The sequence below is a fragment of the Melanerpes formicivorus genome, unplaced genomic scaffold (genome assembly GCF_026170545.1).
Source record: "Melanerpes formicivorus ecotype bairdi unplaced genomic scaffold, bMelFor1.0.p_v2 SCAF_48, whole genome shotgun sequence".
In the NCBI taxonomy this organism is placed as follows: Eukaryota; Metazoa; Chordata; class Aves; order Piciformes; family Picidae; genus Melanerpes; species Melanerpes formicivorus.
Genome location: NW_027142400.1, coordinates 4,687,117 through 4,711,997, shown reverse-complemented (window position 1 = coordinate 4,711,997; position 24,881 = coordinate 4,687,117). Strand labels below are relative to the sequence as shown.

At 39.6% G+C, this 24,881-nt stretch overlaps 1 protein-coding gene across 3 annotated transcripts in view; it reads left to right on the top strand.

The window, feature by feature from the left end:
* Positions 1 to 24,881, top strand: part of AKT1 (AKT serine/threonine kinase 1) — a 72,811-nt gene that overhangs the window by 7,523 nt on the left and 40,407 nt on the right. The gene's annotated exons all lie outside the window — the stretch shown is intronic.

Below are 24,881 nucleotides of genomic sequence, written 5' to 3'. Positions count from 1 at the left end.
GGAATATTAAAGTTTAAAATGTAGCGAATTATTTTGATTTATTTGGACATCTGTAGCTTTTTGGGTTAGAATTGTCTTGAGGTGAATCTTCATGTGAGCAATGAAAAATATGCCTTCATTTTGTGAGCAATGCTGTGCTCTTGCAGAGACTTGCTAGAGAATATGCTATTTTGTTCATGTCTTGTATCAGTGCCCTACTTGTGTTTTGTTTGCTCTTGGTACCAATGTCCTAGACACGAAGAATGACCTTGAGTTTGTGCACTCTGCATTTCTTTTGTACTACTAATGACATTTGGTTATTGTAAAATGTCTTTATTCTTGACTGGGTGGCAAAACTGAAATAACAGTCACGTGCACCATGCTTTTTGCATTCTTAAATGTTTTATTCCTAAAACAGTACTTTTGTTCTATTTTGTGGGGTAGGGAATGTTTGTTTTCAAATGCCACAGCATTGCTTCTATATGGTACTTTGACTTACTTGTTTCCTTGTAGTCTATCCTTCCTTGGAAAGGAGAGAGCAGTGTTAGGTGCTTTCCATAATACCATCATTTTTTTGGACCAAAACCAGCCTCTGTGTGCTCCAGCAGTAGGCAGTAAGCTCATGTGGTTCTTCAGACTCAGGATTTTTCTAGAGGGTTTGCAACAACTTGCCTGAAGGTGCAAAGCTGTAGCGTAATCATTTGTGGAATAGAAAGACGTTATCATAACCTTGATAAAGGCTGATGGTTCTTCTGCAACAATATGACATATATAAGAATTTAGAAAACTCATTCATAATCCATGTTTTAAAAGGGTGGAAAAATGTATTTCTAACAGCTGGATACACAGCTTAGTGACACAGTGCAGTGTCTGATGCTTGATACAAAAATGTTTTGATACAGAGTTTTGCTTTATTTCTTTGCACTGATTTATTTCAGAAACACCTTTCCAATCATTTTCTTCAGTAACTAATTTAGTAATCCTGGTGTACCCAGGCTACCTTGTTCTGTTAAAATATTTGAGAATTATACAGGAGAAAGAAACACAGAATTATGCTTCCCATTTCCATTTATCAATCTAGAAACTCTTCAAAAGTTATCTTTTTAGTTTTAAATTATGTTTTAGTCTAAGGATTGCTTTTAACAATTTATTGTTACAGTTAATTTTGCACTTACCTAAGTGCAGAAGAAATAAAGACTTATTTTGAGGAGCACTGTACAAAATCTGGAAGAGAGAGGTTTATTTTGAAATATATGAAAATGGAATTATATTGTCAGGATAATTCAGAGGTGGATGTGTCTGAAACTTTAAACCAGTCATGTTGTATTTCAAGCTTGTCTGTGTTTCCTCTTGAGGACTGATTTTTTTGTTATTTCTAGGATTATAGTAAAGCCATTTTCAAGTAAGGCAACCTCTGGAGGAGTCCTTAGTAAGAGATGCCCTGATCTCCGGGTCTTTCTTTTTTTTTCTCCTTTTCCCTTTTAAAATTACCTTAGAGAAACAGATTATTATCTGTGGTTGTTTTGAGATAATACTATTATGAGATTATCTGATGAACATATTTCCATTTATAAAATGTTCCTTTGCATGTTCTGCATATTTGAGACTGCAAATTTGTGCCCAAAATGTTAAATGTATTTTGGCACTTTTTAAACCTGTTCCCCAATGCTGCTTTGCCTTCTTGGTATGTGTGGTGACACCTTCATTCCACTTCATTGACTCTGCAATTGTTAATCTGGTGGTGTCCATATGAGGAGGGTTTTAGAAATCAGTGCTATCTCTCCTTCCCAGCTTGCCTGCGAGCTGAGCATGTCAGCTCCGTTACTCTCATGGTTTCTTTTGGCTGGGGGTGTGTATGCAGGGAATTGATCCACTTGTGTGTGCTTGTATTTTGTGATGAATTTTTTTATTTTTTTTTTAATTATCATCTACAGTTATTGCCAGACACTATCAGTTTGCTGGCTCTGCAAAATGGAGTGCTTCAACCACAGGATGTTTCTAAAACTGATGTCTGATACTGTGAGCTTCTGAAGTTAAGGCATAAACAATAATTACTGCAGGGAGGGACTGCTAAAGAAGGATTTTAGATATAGGAAGTGCATATTATTTGTCTTCTGGATCATTTATAAAACCAGAGGTGTTCTTTAAAGATCCTAGGGCATTCCACATGCAAATGTTTTAAATAGTGACTGGCCGAAAGCCAGATTGGGCAACGATGTTCTCTCTACCTAACGTTCCTCCATAGCTTTGATTGGATATTGTGTCTCTTACTTCATGTCCTAAACAGTTGAATAGCATGGCTGTGTGAAATTAAACAGTTGCTACATCTCACCCCAGCAGTAGCTTAATTTTGGTGATTTTAATGATTTGTGTATGTATAAATCAGGCTGCAGAGTGCTCTGGAGCCTTTCTGGATGGCAGGTGTACATAAGCATAAAGCCATCATTAGCAGGAGCAGGTGTTTTGGCCTGGCAGGGAAATAGCAGGGTTTTCTAGAATTGAGGGGTTGTTTTCTTCTGTCAGCATGCTTTACATTTCTGTTTTTGTTTCCAAGATTAAAAATACAAATGGAGAAATGAAATTAAACATTGCTGCCTGGCTGAGAGCTCTTGGCAGTTCTGTCAGTCAGTTGCTTACAGGAAGTTCTACTTCCAGTAGTGCAAATGTTTTTGTGCAGGGGCCAGAGTCATCTCCATGACATGTCTAACCTCAACCAGGCAGAAACAGAAGAATTCATGAATGAAGTTGGGTTTTTGGTGTTTTTTTTTTTTTTCCCTTTCTTCCCCTTTTTCCTTTTGGCATGGCTTGGTGGTGTTACTCCAGTCACAGTGAGGTGATAGACTCTTGTGTGAAGACCAAATGAATAGTTAAAACACTAATGCATCTTAGCATAGCTGTGTGGCTGAAGTGTTCGACACACACATAGAAAACACGAAGAAACCCAGACTTGGGGTTGGTGTGTTTTATGTGTACTTCCAGAATATGTAGTCCCCAGTTGTGTTACATTAAAGGTTTGTTTGGTGAGAAAGGATGAGGGAAATGGGTTGATGCAAAGGTGCTGTAATTGTGGCTGAACATGGAGGAGAAAAGAGAAAATTATCTTCCCAAATTGCTGCTTGTTGAGTTCTGAGATTACAGGCTTTTTTGAATGTGTGTCATGAGTATCCTCAAATTTGGTTGTGTCTTGTGGAACTTTCTAGATAAAAGAGGTACATGCCTGAGCGTATTTTATTTACTTTACTGATCCGTTTCAAAGATCTCATTAGATTTCTTGGCATTTTTCTTCTCTCGTCCCTGTTTATAAAGGTCCTTCTATTGTCTTCAGTCTTCATCCTCTTTTTTTTTTTTTTTTAAAAATCTTTCTGCAAGGCTAACAAAGAGGGGGATTGTGCATTTTGATACTCTGTCATCTTTGTCCTCCCTAGTATGTCCGGTTTTCTTATTAGGGCATAAACTCTTATGGAAAAAGGAGTCTTTTGGAGGCAGAAAAAGAGGGGGAGGGAGAAATGTACACTGGCATTTAAAAAGGAGAACTCTGAAGCAATTTTAGGCAGCAGGAGAGACCTGTGTATTCATCCATTAATATTTAGCAGCAAATGCAGAGCTACTTTTTGCTTTTGTTTTTAAATAGTGTATAAACACCACAGAGTAATTTTAGCTGTGAAACCCAGAACGTGTCCTCCAGTTGTCAATTTGTGCGGACTCCAGACAGATAAAACTATTTGACTGGTTGGAACTCTGGCTTCTGAGCTTATCAAAATTATTAGAGATCTTTAAATGAGAAATTACACAAACGAACTATTCCACTTACTTTAAATAATTATTTCTTTAACGAAACGGAGTGTCCTAATAACCAGTTGTTCATTGTGATTTGTCTTCCTGTAGCTTCATTGCATGAAATGACTGCAGGATCTGTATGTAAATGACAAGCCAGGAGTTAAAAGCTGATCATTTCTCTTTTAAATTTTTCTAGCACATCCTGTGAACTTTAGCTTGTGTATGAAAATGAGCAGAGGTCCATACTTCAGTATTCTGTTAATATTAATCAAACCAGGATCTTAAGAGATATGACCAGAAGTAAACTACATTTTTTCCCCTTTTTTTTTTTGCCAGCAAGTCTCTTTTGTTGCTGTTTTTCTTTACCTCTTCTTTCTTCTCTCTTTCCTGTTCTATGTTCCCTGCTCTTTCTCTGTGTATGTGTTTTACTTTGGGATGTTTCTTACTTTCTACCTTGACTTCTGTCTGTCTGTGCGATATAGCAGAGCACTTTCTTGGTGATTCGTGTAGCTAAAACCTTCAAGGTTCAGATTAGTTCAAGGATTGTCTGGCTTTCTTGGTATTTCAAAGGAGTGGCTGTGGGACTGGATACAAAGGATCCTAAGATACATCTAAACTCTGAAGATGCCAGCTATAGAGGGCACAGCTGCTTCTGAGGGAAAACCAGGAGGAAGTGGAAAAGTAAGACACAAGATTGGGACTGAACAAGGAAAGGAGAGAGGACATTTTAACAGAGGGAAGGAAACTGATGCTGTTTCCAGAGCTGAAAGCTAAAATCTGTTCTCTCCTTATTGGAAACAAAAGATAAGCAGTGTCCATTTGTGGTTTTGTCTGTGTCTCTTTCAACACAAGGGGCAATAGTTTTGCAACTCTCAGTTGCTTTCATTTTGCTTGTTCTGTTCTGGGAAAAAGGGACTGAGGCAGAACCAGGAAATTGTCAACCAATAAATCTGACCTTGGTGGTAGGCAAGATGCTTGAGACATTAAGAAAGGATGAGATCACAAAACATCTGGAGAAATATGAGCTGATAATGGCTAGTCAGCTAGACTTTTGGAGGGTAAGTCTCATCTGATGGAATTATTTGTGGAGAGATCATAGGAAACAGGCTGGATCCAGTATTGTAAAAAAGTCTAGTCTGGATGACAAGAAAGTCAGATGCTGAAAATTACTTAGTACAGTGTAACTGCACTGTACTGTGTCTTTGCAAGAGGTAGTATAGCATAGCAGTTGCTCATCTTCCTTCCACTAAGCAAACTACTTAAGTCTTTGACATCTTTGTTCATTGCCAGTGTTGTTTTAGAAAAGTATTGCAGAACATTTTTTCATGTAGGAAACCCTTTAAGACAGTTTTGCTATTTTAAAGGGTGAAATCCAAATGTTTCTTTGTTTTCAGTAAAAATTGCTCCCAGAAAAATCTTCATTCCAATGCTTTCTCCCACCTTTTTTGCAAAATACTTTCAGTTCCTTAGAGAAGTCGCGCTAGGTCAGATGTTTTCCTCTGATTTTCTAAACTGCCTGTCTGGAACTTGTATGCAAGTGACACTAAGCACACTCTTACTTTGAATGGCAGAGAGGATGAGCTCAGGTGTTGATGCCCACATTATGTCAATCCTGGAAGTTTACTTTCATATTCTGTTTTATTGTACATCAGAAGTGAAACAAACTAGGTCTCAATTTTATCTCTAAAAGTGGGATAGCATCATAAATTGCTGTTACTTGTCATTAAAAAAGATTTGAGAATGAGGGATCTGGGACATTGCAAGTCCTGTTAAAGTGAGCCTGGGAATGCTTGATGCAGTGGATCATGCAGAAACTGACTGCTTTGGCTTTGATCCTCTTTTCATGGTTCCTTCATTTTTGAGAAGAAAAAGCTAAGCCCATGCGAAAAAAAAGTTGTCCACATGTAGTTTTCCGTTCTTTTTTTCTCTCAGTAGGCATATTGGCAAGTCATCGGGTTTGGTTTTAGGAAGGAAGAAGTACTGAGTATGCTATTTTGAGATAAAGAGAGGGCAAGAGAGTAAATCTTGCCCACTGTTTTACAGGAGTGGTTTTAGGCAAGGTACAGTGCTATGCATTTTAAATTTGGCGCCTTGTCCTCACTTGAAAATGTCTTCCCCTGCAGCTCCTGGGTGGATGCCAGAAGGTTCCTTCCCTTGCAGCATTCACTGCTGGTGCTTACCCTGCCTAAGCACCATCAGTTGCCCTCCTTGCCAGTGCCTGCAGCTTCCCTTGCCTAAACATGCTCTGCACTACCACTCTTAGCCCTGAACTTTACCATCTGAAAAAGCTGGTGAAGACTGATGCTCTTAGAACGGTGTATGGTCACATGTAGAGTGTGTATCTTGTCCAGTTCTGGGCCCTTCAATTTAAGAAGGATATTGAGACACTTGAACGTGTCCAGAGAAGGGCAACAAGGCTGGGGAGAGGCCTCAAGCACAAGCCCTATGAGGAGAGGCTGAGGGAGCTGGGGTTGTTTAGCCTGGAGAAGAGGAGGCTCAGGTGAGACCTTATTGCTCTCTACAACTACCTGAAGGAAGGCTGTAGACAGGTGGGGGTTGGTCTCTTCTCCCAGGCAACCAGCACCAGAACAAGAGGACACAGTCTCAAGCTGCACCAGGGGAGGTTTAGGCTTGAGGTGAGGAGAAAGTTCTTCACAGAAGGAGTTGTTGGCCATTGGAATGTGCTGCACAGAGAGGTGAAGTCACCGTCCTTGGAGGTGTTCAAGAGGGGATTGGACATGGCACTTGAAGGCATGGTTTAGAAGTCACAAGCTGTTAGGTGATAGGTTGGACTCGATGATCTCTCAGGTCTTTTCCAACCTTATTGATTGAATCTTCTTTTACCCATTTTTTATGTTTCTAGTAGTTACTTTAAAAATTGGAGTGGTGGTCGGTGTCAGACTCATTCAGAAGACTAGTATGTGTTGGAAAGGGGGATTTGCGTAATGTTTGAACATATAATTTGAATGCATTGCAGAAGAGCATTGTGGAAAACATGCAAATGACTGTCAGCCTTATGTTTTCTTTCCCCTTTTAAATATTGAAGTAACTGATTTACTAAAAAAATGAGTTAAATTTTATTTAAAAAGTCATCTCTCATGGGGGGAAGACAGAGGAGGGATGATTATTTTTGGATGCATTATGTTGCAGGTACAATGTGCCTCTTAAAGGGGGAACAAAACCAAGGAAACTATGTGAGGAAAGAGGAAGAAAAAGAATGGAGAAAGAATAGCACCATATTAGGTGTGAAGTAGTATGTTTCTGTGAGAAATACTGCAGCTGAATGGGGGGAATAACTAAAATTGACTGAGTGCAATTGGAAAACAAGTTACAGACCTCTGGGATTATTCTTCTACCTCTCCCAAGTTGAGCCAAAAATGTAAAAACGATAGCTGGTCAAACAATATTGTGAAATTTGTCAATTTATTCAAAAGTGCATGGTCATATTTGAGGACAGCTGAAGTAAACAATCATCACACTCTGCAGACAAGTCAGTTACTGTTTTCCTGAGTCTCTTGGGTAAGTTGGGAGAGCATGTTTTGAAGTGCTGTCCAAACCCAGGCCTTTGGTGAACTGCATGTAGAAATACACGTTGGAGTCAGTGGTTCTGTCCCTGACTACAGTGTGTTTCGTGCCAAATTGAGAGTGAGTGCAGTATCTGAATCAGAGGCTATGAAATCAGTCTCCTCTGCTTATGTTTTACTAATGTACTTTAATGAGGGCCATGAAGAGGTGAGTTTTCTGTTGGTTTTGAACCACGGCCTTCATAGGAGATACCTGTTTGGGAGGGAGCTCCAGTCTTAGAATGGTTTGGGTTGGAAAACACATTTAAAGATCTTCTAGTCAATCCTTTTTTCACTGAGCAGGGACATCTTTCACTAGATCAGGTTGCTCAAAGCCCCATCCAACCACACTTTGATCACTTCCAATGATGGGGTCATCCACAGCTTCTCCGAGTAGCATGTTCCAGTGTTTCATCACCTTCAGAGTAAAGAATGTCTTTCTTAAATATATGTAGCTTAAAAACCATTATGTAAGTGTAAAACCATTATGCCTTGTGCTGTTACTATAGGCCCTGACCTCTCAGTCTCTCTTACAACCCCACTCTTATGTGTTAAAAGACCACGGTAAGATCTCTCTGGTGCCTTCTCCCAGCTGAACAAGCCTGACTTTCTCAGCCTTCCTTCATAGGAGATGTCTTCAAGAGAAGTTAATTATGCTGATATGAAAGTCTAACACATGAGGTTAACAACAGTGTTACTTGAGTGGACTTCAGGTGCTGCTGGAGGTCAAGGTTCCTTATAGCAATCATTGCTAATTCTCAAGTTTTAAGTGCAGCCCTTCTATTTGTGGTGGCTTTATAAATGGTTCCAAACTGTAAAAAGCACAAAGGTTTGAAGTTTTGCCCCTTCTTTTTGAAGTGGAGGAGCTTACTAGTCCTCACAATGTAGAGGAAAAACTGAAAAGTATAACCCAAGTGCATTCTTCACAGTTTAGACAAAGAAAAAGGTCTATTTAATTATTTTTAATGAAAAATCTCAAAGAATAGAGATGAGGGTTTATTTTCAGAACTCTCAGCCTTAGCAGTATACCCTGCTATTTCTGCAAGGATTGGAGGAGATCAAGAAATGCATCCTGGTAACACTTTAGAAAGCAAGTGGTATAAAAGAATCACTTTTGCATTTTGTGCAAGAGGCTTGACAGGCCTAATTGAAATGCACAAGTAAAACTATATGCGAACTGCTTTTTTTCTGTTCATCAAACTTCAGTAAAACTAGATCTTGGGATTTAAGAGGAAGAATGCTATTTAGGATTTTTGTGGTGTGTTTTCATATGAGCCTTTGTTCAGGCCATATTACAATTGCCAATGTAATGCCAGAAAAATATTTGCATTAAGTAGGGTTTATGACCTGAAATACAAGAGTATGCACCAGTTTGTTTTCTTGTTGTTATGCCTAAGTTGGAGCTTCACAGCTGGGGTGTCAGCTGAACAAAACTGTTAAGCAGTTCAAAATTCGTTGTCAGGCTGCTTCATAGTTGCAGAGTGGGAATACAGCATTTCATGTACCTATTTGCTCTTCAGGGACTTCCAGACATGTATTGTCCGGACCTTTACTGTGTGTGTTTTGTGCATATCCCTGCACCTGTCTGTGGTCTGTAAAACTTTTACAAACAGGATTCCATTGCTAAATGAAAATGTGTGCTCTATAATGCAGATTTTGGGGGGTTTGTTTTATTAATTTTTAACTTTCAGTTGTTCTCTCTCTCCTATCCTCGTTAAATAGAAACAAAATTTTGGGAACACCTAGAGAATAAAGGGCATATGTTTCTTAGAACACTTGACTTAAATGTTTAGTTCCACAGGTTTAGCTATACTGTATATTTATTATTCCATTCTAGTTGTAATAATCTGTTGTGACAGCGCTGGCTGTGGGGCTTGGAAGTGGTTTTATAGGTGAAAATTGATTTCTGGACTTAGGGCAGGAATCTTTTGCCACTATCATTCTCTGGTAAGTGTGGTTTGTGCTGCTCTGGCACTGTCTTGAGAAGACCGTTCTTTAGATTGGAAGGTTAAATGGCACTCATTATATCACAACTTTCACTTAAATAATATTTTAAAAAAGGAAGTGTTGCTTCTTTATGTGGTTGTTCATAGAAAAAATGTTTTGCTGCATTAATACTGCATTTGGTGATATGCTTCAGACAGTGAAGATGTCAGGTGGCTTTTTCAACTTGGAAGTTTTCTTTGCATTAGAGATCTTCTATGATTTTTAGGTTACCTTTTGTGATATAGATACATTTTTACTACAGCATGAACATTTGAGCATGAACAGATTCATCTCCTGGTGTAGAAGATGAGACTGCCTTATTACTTGCATGATAGAGAAAGCATTTATTCTAAATAAGAATTAGGGGGAAATGACTTTTTCATACATGGAGAATCACTGCAAACTTGCCAGCAACAGCCTTCAGCTGACTTGCCTATTGAACACTATTGTGACAGCTTGTTTCTGTCATTTTCACAGAAGTTCATCTTGTAAAGTCAAGATATCTTGATCTGAGAGATAGTGAGATAGTTAAATTACATCATCATGGAAGCATACCAGCATACTTAGCTTTAAAGCCATTCACAACTACATTGGCACCCCTTTGTTATACAGTGTAGCTGAAAACGAACTGCAGCAATAATGAACCAATCCATCTAAATCACAGCAGCTGAACAACTGACTGTTCTATCTCAAAATGCAAATGCCTTGTGCAGAATGGATTTAATTGTAAATGTTTGCTTAGTAGGGAATATGAGCTTTTAGTTTGCGACAATAACCATAAATACAAAGACCCACAGAATTTTAGGGTTTACATAGATTGTCCCTGTTCTCATAACAATACTTCAAAGTCAGTTTTTAAAAATGTTCTGTTTGGCTTTTTTCTATCCAGTGAATAGAACTCTAAATGTTCAATCTCTAAGCAGTGTTTCAAAAACTGAAAGATAAATTTAGCTCTATGTATTTAGATCAGGCAGGATTTTCTGCTGTATTTCTTTCAAATATGTGGTAGGGTTTCTATATAGCTTCAAATAGTAAGAGGAAAAAGTGCTGACTTTCAGACCTTGAATTTGTTTTTGCAGTGCAGAAATGCCAAGTGTAACTTAGAGTATTAGCATTTTCTTTAGGTTCTAGTAAGGTGGCTCTCAAAGAATTAAAATATTGCCATTAGGAATTAATGTCTAGTAAAACAAGCAGACAACTCCCCCTCTCCATATTCAAATCTTCATTCTTTGTTAAATTCTTTGAACCTGGCTGCTGAATGCAACTTAAGAGGATGACTCTCTTGTCACCAGCTTGAATAAATTCAAATAAAACCTTGCTGCCATTTCTTGAAGAAAAGGAAGAAGCTTACTGAACTTCATGAGTAAAAGAGAGAAAGCAGAAATACCTGCCTCCAGGCTGTTTCTAGGTATCTTTATATTTAAGGAAAGGCAGATAGAACTTTGAAAGCACACATAAAGTGTGCATGTTTATGCTTCTGCTGGGATTTTGTATGTTCTTTAATAACCTTCACATGTGGATTAGTCCTGAAAAAAAACCCAAACCAACAAAAAAATGCAACCAAGCCCCCTGAAGAATAGGCCTTTGTGACAATGAAGAAGTTTACTGTGCCAAAGTTATGGTAAGAATTTGTAAATTTTGGCTGCTGGAGTACTTCCTTCCCCTGCTCTGTTTTTAATGTTGGAAACTTAAAAGTGCAGAATAGAGGCTGGCTTTTGGTTGTTGGGTTGCTGTTGTGTTTGTTGGGTTTGGTGTTGTGTTTTTTTTTTTTTAAATGACAATGCAAACATTCATTTCACAAACTAAACCACCCGTTCACATGACGCTGCTGGCTGTATATAAACACCCTGTTGATCTTGTTCTGCAGAACTCTTCCTTCATTGAGCTTCCTGAGTCATACAGAAATTCTCTACTGTTCTTTTCAGGGCTGTGCTGTGGACTTAGGCTGTATCTACTCAGACTTAGTTTGCCAAATTAATGTCCCTGAAAAAAATGCTTTTACTTGGAACAAGGCCATCAAATCTGGGATGTTTTTCTATGTATCTTTTTTTTCTGTGTGTTTAAAAATATTTAATTCTGCTCTCTTGGGAATGGTTTTTGTTTTGCCTGTATTCCTCAAATAAAGCTGGACCTGTCAGGAAGCTGTTTAGTATTTTGTAGTTGCATCATCTTTCTCTTCATTTCAATGTTTTGTCACATGGATCTTACGTTGAATGTTGTAGTTTGTGGGTAGGCAAAATATCTTGGGATGAGAGGGTCCTGCAGAGCACAGAGGGCTGAAAGGATGCCGGTAGCTGCACTGCCCCCTTTCTGGCACTGTGTGGGACACAGTGATGAGCCATAGAATACAGTTGACTTTTTGGAGTAACCAAGGGCAGAATTCAAGTCCAAGGCTAGACTGTCATGGTGACAAAATATTTAGAAAACATTTTCTTGCTTGAAACAAAAGCTTAGATTGTGCAATGCAAAGTGCTGTCCTAGTGTAATAAATGATGAGTATCTCTAAAAGGTTCTGTGTGTTCACTGACTGTCACCTCATGCCAGATTCAGCATGTTCAGGTAAAACAAGGCATTTTCCTTTGAGCTGATGCCTTTACAAGCTGGTGTCATTCTTCCCCTTTACACAGTGGGGCTGCAAAGATACAGCAGCTAAATCTGGCCTCACCTGTTGAAATAATGGACATCCCTGTCAAAGACATGCAGTGGAACAGCTTCTCTTCAGCTGTGCTGGCTTAGTTGCTTAAAAGTTACACCTTGTCATAGACTGATCTGATCCAGAGTGAGCTCTAGTCCTAGACTTGATTGCTTTTACTAAGTTAGAATGTGCTGTTCTTGCTGCAGCAGGAACCTTTTGTACTGTGTTTGTTTCATCCTTCCATAATAACTGCTATATTTTTTTTTTCTAATACCTGAGTTTTTGAGATGTCCCAGCCTTACTGATATTTACCTCTGACTTGAAAGGAAGCCAGAGGTCTAAAGTGGCTGTAATATATTGTTCATTGGGAGTAATATAAAATGATTTTAAGATGAGCAAGCCTGTGACAGCTGAGTGAAGATTGCTAGCCAGCCATGTACAATTCAGTTCACCATAACTGTGCCATTTGGAGTTAATGCATTTTTCCCAGTCTAGTCTGTGTTTCCTGGGTAATACCAGTTGTAATTTTGGAGAATAGTGTGATTTTACACATATACTGCCCTCTCTACTTAGAGCAGCAGGTGGTCAAATTTCTGTCTAAAATAATGACTTGCCTCGGCTCTACAGCAACCAGAGCGTCTGCAGAGACTGTATTGTTTGATCTACAAAGAAGTTGATGTTTTCAAAGTTCCTGCAGTTGTTGGAGTATACTGTTGTTCCTGAAAAAGGAAAACAAAAGCAAAACATGGAGGAGGGGAATATACTTTTCTACGGTTTGCATCATCTTGCATCTTTGTATGCTTAGCATGTAACCTTGTCCCATTCAGAGTGCTGCTCTGAACAGAGCAGAGCTCGTTCTTTGGGCTGCTGCTTTGTTGCTGTCTACTAGTTCCTCTTGCATTGAGCTGCAAACCCAGCTGCTTTTGCTTTTCATACCTACTTTTACCATCTCTAATTTGCTATTAAGATGTTAACTTCTGCCTCCACTTAGCCTAGTATGTCTCTACACTGTGACTACAACATGAAGACAAGCAAACACTTCTGTGCTTTTTCTTGTGCTATCCTTTCACACTTGGGAAATGGCCCCTGTAAACAGCTGCAGTACTGCTTTATTATCCTCTTTGAAAGCTCTTGCTCCTTGTGTTGCTTATAAAAGGCTTTGATGAACTTGCAGTACTGAGACTGCTGTTCACTGCGATGCCCAGTATTGGTCACCCTGTTTTGTGTGTCTGACCTTCCATTGTCCCTGTCCTGTGACAGCGAACTGTAGAACAGGAACTGTCTCATTTGTTTATTTATACAGCAGGTGATCCACCCCCAGATGTGTATCTGAAGTTGCAGTGTATAGCAGTAATACAGATCATTACGCTGTAGAAAGCTTTATCTAAAAATGGGGAGGGGAAAGAAGGTCAGATTTACTGTGAGAATTTTTGTGCATTTTTGAGAGTTGGGTTTGATGTGGGGTTTGTTTTTGTTGTTGCATTTTTGGTTTTGCATTCATCCTCTCACAGGTTACTGGCAGAAATGTGCAAAAATCAGTATATATGAAGTTTTCTTCCCATTTTAAGAAATCCTTTCTTCTCAGGAGCTGCTCCAGGCATCTAAGAGCAGGCTATTTTACAACAACTTTTGTTGGTGTCTTGGAGAGGTTTGTTTACTCCCACAACCAGACTGGGTTTGCTTATGGCAAACCCTCATGTTTCTGGAGACTTTTCTCATTCAGGCACCATTTTAGAAGTGTAATGACACACAACAGGATGTGTGGTTTCAGATAGATGCTTATGCTTCAGAGGCCTTACATGCGTTTTTGACCATGTACAATCCTGTGCTATTTATTTTTTCATCATTCATGTGGTGAAATAAAACATGGAGGATCACAGAATTAATTTCTTCTTTTTATGCCCAGTACATGCACAGAGTGTTTATTGACATTTGTCTTTTTGCTGATTCTTCAAATCCTCAAAGCAGTTACTGCAGGTAAGGAAATTAAAATGAGGGCACATGGTCAAGTAGACATGAGGCTTTCTTCCTAGAATTTGATTTGAAAGCTGCAGTTTGATAAAGTTGTTTTAATTGTGTTTCTCTCTTCTTTTTTTGTTTCCTGTATTAATTCTCCAGAATTACCTACATACACTATTAGCATTAGGATTTCTTTGTAGCATTTTGGATTGCCCTGCTTTGAGTGGAACATTAGACCAGGTCACCTCTAATGGCTCCTTTCAGCATAAGGCGTTCTGTGATTTTTGACCAACTGGATACTGGAAACCTCATGGAAAGCCCAGCCTGGTTTTGAAGCAGCGTAACAACCCTGTTTGTAGAGGTGTTTGGTTTTAGTTTTGATATTCCTTGCGATGGCCGTCAGACAGAAAATAAATAACAGTTCCTTGCTTATCAACAAGCCTTTTTTGTTTTTCACTGTTGGTTTATCTCTTCAAATACAGAAGTAGGGATTTTTCAAGGAAAAAGTTCAAAACACAAACAAGTGTCACTAATTTACTATTTGTTGTTACTGTTCTGGGTCTGTGCTTTGGAATTGAAAGTTGTTTTTTGCATTAATTTTTAGAACTTTTGGTTTAGCAACTTGCTATGTAGCCATGAAGCTGCTGGGAGGTTTTGCTTTCATTTGTCTGTTTGGCTTTTGTTGCTGCAAGGCTTGCTGTAAAAAGTAGAAATGCTTCTAATCTCTTCCCAGCCTTTCTCTTTCATCCTTTTGTAGTCCTGGTGTATAAGAAGGAGAAAGAGGGGTAACAGGATTCCTTCTCCAAGGAAGGCTGCCGTTATTTTGCCACCAGTGGGTGTTGAATTAGGTGCCTTGATGGTCACCTTCAGCAGTAGCTGGTTGGCTGTAGCTCCTCAGCACTGACCATGACGAAGGCAGTATACTTTAGATTTACATTGTCTTGCATGGCTGATCTGGTACCTTCAGATAGCACCAACTCACAAATTTCTTCCTTTGTTCCAACAGCAACAGTGACAATGTTGTCATCAAGCCTGTTCGGGATAGTTTAACAGTGGTCTGTCATCCTTTGGCTGTTATGATGAGCAGCCACTTTTTGGAGTCAGACTTGATAACCCAGGTGATCCAAAGGGCGATGGATCTCCACTGTTCATTCCAGGGTAATACTCACCTCAAAGAGTTGACATTCACAGCTCCTTTGTGAATGCCCTTAAGTTGTAGAAACTTATTTCACAACTAGTACTTTAGATGGTTGCAACTGGAGTCCCAAAAGACAGAGTAAGTTTTGGACCTCATGTGACATCTCACATAGAAAAGAGAGCCTTTGAGGGCAGGGTTGAAGTTTTGCTCAGCCAGAAATGAGAAACCTTGAGCTGTCTCCAGCCTCTGGAATTTGTTTTATCCGAGACAGGATTGTTGTGTGAAGTCTGGAGACAAGGTCTCTCTGCATTGGAACTGTGTTTAGATCCATGTCTGAAATGAGATAGCTGTAGTTCTAGAGGGATTTAAAAAAAAAATTCTTGTTGTTTTATAGCCTATAATCTCCAGAACAGATTGGTTCTTGAAGGATGCATGTCTAATAGCAACTTGCTCTTAAAACTTTCAATAATTATTTAAAAATTATACTTCTGACCTGCTGCAGACTTTTTTATTGTTGGTTGGGGTTTTTTGTTGATTTTTTTTTGTTTGTTTGTTTTTGTTAATCATTTTGTTACTTTGAAAGCTACATATGTCTTCCTTCCTTTCCCCACAATACAATACCAGGATAGTGATGACTATTTCAGAGATTTTCATTGTTCAGATTTGGACTACTGAATGCAAACAATGCCAGCATCCAATACCCTCTTACAGTTTTGCTGGGCTGGAGATGCTATTAATAAAAGAATCATGGAATTGTTTTGGTTGAAAGTCTTTTAAGATGAGTACAACCAAATACCACTGTGTCCACTAAACCATGTCTCAAAGTGCCATGCTTTACATGGTTTTCTGAACACCACCAGGGATGGTGACTCCACCACTTCCTTGGGTAGCCTATTCCAATGCTTGACCAGGGTAGATAGGTTGATGGGTCAAACTGACGGCAGAGCATCTAGAAGGTGAAGAGGTGGCTGGTCTATTAGAGTACCATCCTGGAACTGACAACTGAAGCCAGTCCTCCCCTGCTCTGACAAAAACTTCCTCCTATATGATCATCTTAGATAAGGTTATTTTTATCTTGCTGTGCCCCAGTTCCCTATCTGTAAAATGGTGATAACAGCACTTCCCTACTTCTCAGGAATGTTGTGAGGACAAATGCAGCTCAGGCTGTGGGGCTCTTGGATACCGTGGTAACTGGGAGCACAGATGGAAGAAGGGAAATGTTCTGCGTAAAAGCTTTCTGTTCTTTAAGCCCAGTGGTAGGTTACACCACTGATGCGAGTGTGGCTTCTACTGATTTCATGGCTTGACTGCTGCCATGTCTTTTTTCTGAATGTTTCCTTGCTCACTACTGCGGGCATACCAACAAAGCACTTAATGTCCTTGATAAACGCTGTTATTTACATCCTTGGCTGCAGGCTCTGAGAGCCCAAGAGCGTGGGTGAGACTTGCTACTTGTGTTTGCCAGTGTTGGCTGCTCACAGTGACTGAATGGAGCATGTTCTTCTGGCAGTAGTTGCTTAGTGCATTTCACACACTCACTCAGATCCTGGAAGGAGTTAAAATACATATGAATGGATTTTCACTTGCGAAATTCAAATGACTGTAGCAGTTACTCTGAGCAAGCTGTGGACTGCAGCGTGACCAGAAGTAAGCAACTGTCCTTGACATAACTGGTTAAATTTTGTAGAAACCACATCCTTTGTGTTGCCACTGACACCATAACATTCCTTAACGTTTGATGTCAAGTGGTACTTAATTACCCAGCTGTACACACAAACATGCTTTCTTTGGAAGTATTTCTGTCCAGATGCCACAGAAGAGTGCAAACCTTTCTCCGTTTTAACGGGGACTTCATAGCACTTGTGTATATATAGTACAAGCAGGTAAGAGACAGGAAACGTATCTGCTTAGCATTTACATTGCCACATGTCCAAAGGGAAGGCTGTGGTGAGTTGACTATTTGTTCAATCAAATCTTGCTCATGCAAATTGAAATGTGTTTTGATGAAGCTTTTGGGGCCAGGATGGGAGGTAGGAGTGTACTTCATTTATTTCTTACTCCTTGAAACATGTGGCTTATGTCATCTTCCTTGTTCACCTGCTTTGATAAATTCCATATTTAGTTGTTTCTGTCCATCCACTTAAAAAAGACAAAAATAACTTCAGTGTAATCCAACCTCTTAGTTGTTTCTTTCTCCATCCCATCCCTCCCCTTTCCTGCTGCTGGGTTTAGGGCATTCAGTTGTTTGGGAAGTGGTGGATTTTTTTGTTTGTATTGCTTTGTTTCCTTACAAGTAGGGTTGAGGGGCAGGAGAAAACATTTATACCCTGCAATAAAATTGTTGTGAAGAGTATGCAAACTGTCAGAAACACTTCCTCCTCTCTTGCAACATTTGCTGAGGGGTTAGAGTGTGTGTAGAGCGTGTGGACGGAGGTGGAGCAGAGAGGTTGGGAAATGACTTGCAATGTGGCATACAAGCTGTCTGACAAAAAGCCAACCGTGCCAGGGGATAAATGGACAAACAAAGAGAGTTTCAGTTCTGAACTCAGGGGTTGAACTTAAAGTTTGCACAGGAGCAGCTCTTTAGATAAGTTTCCAATGGACCTTGACTCATGTTGTGCAAACACATGGTAGCCAGCACAGAGGAGACTGTCCTCTAAATCCCTGCTTGGGAAGGGTTGTACACATAGACATTTTCCTGTGTTCCATGATATGCATCATATAGATTGTCATAAAATCTGACTAAAATCAACTGGCCAAAACTCCGAGAAGTATTTCTTATGCCCAACCCCTTGACTTTATCCTGAATTATTTAGAGACTTGCTGATCTAGTGGTGGATGTGGTTGTTTTTATCTGCATATTGGATAAAGCATATCAACTGAACTTACCAAAATGTTTGCTGCCTGTGTTATCTGAAATATTACTGTCTTCCACTATTACGCTGATAGGGATTTGAGGGAACCTGTATTGTTTTGGTGAAACTGCTTTGAGATACAGCCTGCCAAGTTCCTGTATCTTGAGCTGAGTGTTGAATATGTTGTTCCTGACAGACATATTGTCTGGAGATGTGGAGGGAGTGTTTGTTCCCACCAAAAAAAGGTTACGTTTTGAAACTAAAGTGATCTTTGTGTTAAAAGTGATGAGGAACAGAAATATTGAAGGAAGACCATTTAATAGATGCTTAACAGAATTTAAATTGTCTCTTGATGAAATTTTTCATGCATTATCTGCCTTCCAAAAGAGAGTTGTTGGTTTTTTTAAACTTTATTTTTGCATTCATGTACTGCAGGATAGGAGGAAGAAAGAATTGGTTTTGAAAACTGGTCATAATTTTAAAGACTAAAATTCGCCTTTTTTCCTCCTCTTCTGCTGTGTGTCAATGAAAGCCCAAGCTCTGTGGCAGTGTTAGGATGACAGTGCTGCCCCACTTTGACTTGTAGCATCCTGGGTGATGCCAGTGTAAAAGGACAACTAATTGGAGGACACAAGATCATACAGGGACTTCTGCGATGTGAAGTGTGTTGGGCAGTGCTGTGGAACCGCTAACCAAACTTGACTTTCACTTAGAAGCTTAAATCCCAGTTTGAACCCCCAGGCTATGAATTTGTAACAGGACTTGCTACTGGAGCCTGCCTTGCCACCTCGGTTCTATGAAGTGGCATCCCGTTGCCTTGACTCCTGTGCTTTCTCCTGTTTTTAAAGCAAAAGGTGCTTTGGTTTTTAGGAATGTTAATTCCTTACCTGCCAAGCACAAATACACCCTCTCAGTGCCCCAAGTTGGGAGTGCACTTTTATGATTCCAAGCATAGTGTAATCCTGTTAGTCTGAGTTGCTGCAATGGTACCAGGCAGGCCAGGCTGCCTCCCAGGCATCTGCTTCTCTGCCTATTGAGTCAAGTCAATATCCTCAAAATGGTAATTTTCACTTTAATGATGGATTACACTTGCCACGGTTTACAGAATTTTGTCTTGTGTGTTTAATAAAAGAAAACAGATTCTAATGCTTATTATTTCTGAAGTCTGATACATCTGAACTAAAGCTCAGTGTATGCAAGACAAACTATGCTTTAATTTTACAACTGTCTGATGGGACTTTGCGATTTATTTGTTGTTACTTCCTTAATGATGTTGCAGTCAGAGGCACTGTTTTGCTAAATGTTGTGTAAAAAGTAAATTGTAGCACAGCAGATGTTGGTATTTGGATGGATGTCGGTGCAATGGGGGGACAGCAACAGTCATCTCTGTCAGCTGTCTTCAGGCTCGGCAGGCCTGCTGCGTGGTTACTTTGGTGTGTAAAAACAGCTCGTTTTGCAACTGGGAAGTTTGGCATTACATTTGGCACTGAGCCATGTAACTGGGTTAACACAAGTGTTTATCCAGCAATTTTCTCAAAATTGGTAACTTGGAGAAAATGTTTATTAAACTTCAGTACAAAGGAAGGTGTAAATACTGCTGGATCTTGCCTTTTTGAAAGGCAGCGATGTTTGTAAGGCTAAGCCTCATTTAAAAAAATTCCTTTTCTCTCCCTCCCCACCCTATATGTCTTTTGCTCTTTCATCATCAGTGTTTTTGCAGCTTATTGTTTACAGTTTCCTTTTTAAAGATTAAAACAGGGAAGCATGCCTGATGAAATGAAGCTATTTCATTGCCCCCGCCCCCCCCCCCCCCAGTTTGATAGAAATACCAACTTGCAGCATGGAGCAGGAGCCCTAATCTGCAGAGCAGTTGATTTTTGTGTGATGAATTACTGTAAACTTAACCTTCGAGTTAAGTACAAGAGTCTCTGCAGGCCCTCAAGAATTCTTCATAGGACTCTTGTCAATATTGGACATATTTCTTTATGAGAATAGCAATTTAGAATTCATTTTTGTTAGGGAGGGGCAAGAGAAAGCAGTACTTTTGCGAAGCAGCATCGGTTAAAATTGAATCTTATAACTAGAACTAGAAACTTGTTGATTTAAGGTTCAATGAGAGGATTTATAATAATGGAGACAGTTTTGGAAAAGGGAAGATGATTAAAGTAGGAAATTTGGACTCTCTAGTGAGAAGAAAAGTATGCAGAAAAACAGCTTCTCAGACTGATAATGGTGACCCAGTTGTAGAAGTGTGCTTAGTTAATTTTGACACTGAACTGCAATTTTATCACAAAATGCAGTACCAAGATAGCAATTCTTACAGGGTCCTTTGTTCTCTTTTTTCTTTTCTTTTTAAAACTTTGTTTAGAGGGTCTTGCCTGTACCTTCCAATTCCTGTACCCAAGTATGACTTCATTTAGAAAACTATAATTTGCAAGAAGGCCTGCCCATTACAAAGATTCACGTGGTGTGCTGTGGATAAAAGATAATTGCAAATTAGCCACTAAAGTGTCTGGTGACTGCTTTTTGAAACTTTGTTTTATGTCTGTTGACTTGATACTGAAACTGTAATCCTGATGTTAAGATGTTTTTTTTCAACAGTATGGAGGAGGAGGGGAGAATCAAGGCATATAATCATTAATTTGGGAATTATCTAAACTTTATAGCTTACTCAGACCAGAGGATGGGCTGATTCTTTGGAAGATTTCACTGTGAGCAATGATTCTGCCTGCAAATCAGCCAGGTCAGCGCAGCAATGTTGTGTACTCATGGCCAGGCTCTGTTAGCTCTAGTGTACGTACGTGTGCACATGTACTTAAAAGATGTAGCTTTGCTATTTAAACTTGCTTGGACTTGGCCATGTTTCAAGAATGAGGCCCTGAATGGGGAGCATTACTCTGCCCATGGGCTGGGCACAACCTGCCCTTCCAGCTGCCCCTGTTGCTGCTGGGTCGGAATCAGTACCAGGACTGGCAATTGGCACAGGCACAGCTAGTGTGACCTGGGATGTGTCAGGCTGCCACCTCTGCCTTCACTGCCTGTGTTCTCAGCTGCCCAGCACCTTCCCTGCCCAGCAAGCCCCAGCACTGAGGATGCCTCAGTTTGTCCCTTTGACAGCATCCTTCTCTCTGATGAAGCATTCTTCAAAAAGAATTGTGGTAGCTGTATCTTGGCTTGCGTGTACCACAGTCTTCTTCCTTGGCACAAGGTGCCTCTGTCCTCCCCCTTTTCCTGCTCCCTGACTGCCTTGCTGGCAGCAGCAACACGTTTTTCAGGGTGGCATTGCTTGGTTTGACCCCTGGGGCAGCAGAAGAGCCCCTAGCAGCTGCTGTCTGAACTGATAGCATCAGATCAGGGACCAGTGGAAGAATATGCTGTAACCAGAGTTGTGTGCTAAGCATCAAATGACAAAGTGGGGTTTGCGTGAAGGGTTTTCTTCTACCTTCCCTTGCAGAAGTCCCTAATGCACGAAGTGGCCCCAGATGACCTTCTTCAATAACATTACCCCAGGTGACCTCTAGGGCTTTTATCTTTTTTTAAAAAATATTTTATAAACAAGACAAAAATCTCCTGTGAGTTTAAAGCTTAATTTATAGCTTTCTGGTGTTCTCATGTTTTAAGTGGGGGTATCAAACTTTCCTGAGCAGCTGCTGAAGTTGTAAGTTCTCGTACATACCTGAAAGGTAGCTGTAACTGGGCTAGGCAAAGGATGTGTTTTGGTGTTTCTTTTGCTTCTGTTCTTTCGGAACATGCTAGTAACAGTGGGAAGGTGAACTACAGAGAGCAGATTGTGTTCAGTTGTGGGATGGGGCCTTTAGGATTCAGATGGTAGAGGGAAATATGCATGGTGAGGAGCAGTCATGGTGTGCTGTGCTGTGCTTGGAAAACCAGGTGCAAAGGAAAGGTGAGGCTGATGCAGCAAGCAGTCCCTGACCTCTGCAAATCTGATGGGACAAGTGCCAGTTTTGATGCCTATGGAAACTGGTGTGAGTTTAGGGCTGGCTGTGGGGGTCGGGCATATTGTTTGGTTTTTCCCCCTGGGAAGTGGAGCAGTTTTAGAGGAGTAGATTGGAATTTTGGCCATGTCTTCCCAAAACAACAGCATAGGGCACCACAGGCTGAAAAGTGCAATTCAAGCTCCTGTCTTTCTGTGTGCATCTGCTTTTAATTTTTGTGGTGTATACCTTTAATTTTTGAAGCTTTATTTAAAAACAAACAGAAACAGCTTTAGCATACCAAGATGCTGTTGCAATGTGAAAATTAACTCATGTTAATAATGTCAAGGTAGATGGGTCTTTATTTCATTCCTCCTTGTCTAAGAAACAGATTTTTGTCTGACTGCCTGGAATACATCTCTCCTGGAGCTGGAGCTCTTAGGGAGAGGTATGATGATCTGACTTTGGATTTCAAAAATTGAGTCACATTTATATGTATGTGCTTTTAGTAGTGCATACATATATTTCAATATTACACAGATAAATTGTGGTTGTACTGAAATCCAGAAGGAATTTTGCTGTCTGATTATATTGAGGCTCAGTCTTTGTACTGTGTATTGTAAAAACAAATTCATTTTAATAGTGCTTAAATTGACAGAAATGTGTCTAGCTGAGCCTGGAACACTGAGAGACAGCAAGCATTGATTGTGTTCATCTTTATGGTGGCAACACACCTCAGTCCAAGTCACAAAAATCCTTGGCAAAGTTTCATCTGCCTGTGTTGCTGTGCTAAGCTTAGCATCAGAGCTACAGTGGCTGTTTGCTCTCAAGTTACCCAGGGGTGAAGGTTTTTTAATAAATTCTCAGTATGCAATGAAGTTATTTTGCAAAATTCCTCTGAATTGAGACAGGCACTGTAGTTATCTGGAGGAGACTTCCATTCCTGGGTTTAGGGTAGTGACTCAGTAAAAGTTATCTGTGGAATACTAAATTTGGAGGCGTAACCAGGAGGTTGCCATGATAACAAATATTGGAACTTGCCTTCTGGGAAGTACTTGTAGTTTTTCCATTGATGGACATTAAATGGCTCAAGATAAAGGAAACTTTTTATTAGAACTAACATGGTCTCTGTGTGCTCCTCCATGGTTTCGCAGACTTGATAGTGACAAAGAAAAGAAGGAAATCCAAATTAGCCTCAGCCATATAAACAGTACACCCCTTTTTGTGTTGCTTCTTAGTTTTGCCTTTGAAATATTTGCTTAACTTGACTGTTATGCATCTTTCTATGAAATATTTACCCAGTAACTGCTTGTATAAACATATTTAAAATTATGCATTGATATGTTGGGTTTTTTCCCCCCCTTCCTTTGGCACTTTTAAGAAATTTCCTGATGCGCAGCATGATCACAAAATACTGGTAGATCTTTTATTGTAAGTAGCCTAAAACAATTCTGTATATTTATGTTGAAAATTAGGACTCAAACCAAGAAGCTAAAGGATAACAATACAATGTGTTAATTTCTTATCCTCTATAAATTGCTTATTTATAAAAAGTCCATGTTCTGCAGCTTAGTTTTCACAAATAGAGCCTTTTTTCCTGTTTCAGAATGCCTCTGAAGTTGGTCCATATCATCTGTTTCAGAAAAGCTGCTGTTTCCATGAGTTTCCCCTAATGTCCTTTAGCCTTTTTTTCACCATTTCTTAACAATTCCCCGAGGTTTTGGTTGGCTTTGTGAATGACACAATGATCTCGCCTAGAGCAGCAAGCCAGGGACTCATGGGTCCTCAGTGCGGATTTTTTTCTGTGTGGCTGTGTCCTTCCTCTCCTATGTACTCCCACCTCCCTCCAGTTACCAGCTCACCTCACAGCTTTGCCAACTTTGGGATTTTAATGGGGAGCCTCTGCTGAGTACTTGTTAGATTTAATGTTCACAAAGCAAATAAGTGGATCATAAAAATCCTTCTTGCCTAAGTCTTTGGCTTTCCTAATCTTTTTGTTTTGTGTTTTTTTTTTTAATGGGACAGAGTCAGGGAAGGGACCTAAAATAAATTTTCAATCAATTAACAATGCTTTTCCTGAACATCCTCTATGTGTAGGCAGCCCTAAGAACTGCACATTCAGACTTTTTTTGTGTGATCTCTATAAGAGCTTTGGCGTTTGTGCTTTTCTTTGCATCGTCCCCTCTCACACTGTCAGTCTCTAGGCAGGATTTACTGAACAACAACACTGGGTACGTCATATTCAAATAAGGCATGTGTTCAAATAAGTGCAAGATTCATAGCTAAGGATGCTTATGCTAAGAGGTAAAATAATTAAATCAGCTTTCAGATGATGTCTAGAAAAGCCCTTCCTTGTTCAAATACATGAGGGTGTGGTGTTTGGTGTGTTTTCTTTGGTTTTATTTTTCTTTGTATTTTTAGTAGGGATCATAAAATCTTTGGAGGATTAAGTCACACCCTTTATATAAATACGTGCTGTGCATTTAAAAACCTGATTTGCAGAAATACTGATTGTATTAACTTCAGATTGAGCTCGAGAAATAGTTGTTTTTTATGTCACTTATTTAAGGGAAGATACTGAAAAAGTTGCTGAGGCTTTATTAGTCTAAGTGTCTTGTTTACCTGCTTGTGCTATTTTCCTTCATAATGTCAATGTAAAAATTACTTGGGAAGAAATATTATTCCAAGCATGCTTAATTCAGTTCAGTGGATCTGACATCTCCATATTTATAAATGAGAGAGTTGGGCACCTCTCAAAAGGAAAGGAATCTGTGACAGTTCTTTCTGTTACAGGAGCGTTTGTGTTTGTTAAAATGCTGTAGCTGCTTGCAAGCATATTACAGAAAAGATTTCTCTCAACGGTATAGGACACTTCATAGTACTTTTGAGTCCTTTTGCTCCCACTGTAAGGAAGTGGAGATGCAATTCACTCCGAGATTTTTTTTTCAGCGTAACTTAAGAAATTGCTTTATTTGTTCCTGTAATTTATGTGGCTATCCTTAAAACTGCTGCTTTTAATGAAACTTCATTTACATCTTCTCCCACTGGAGACAG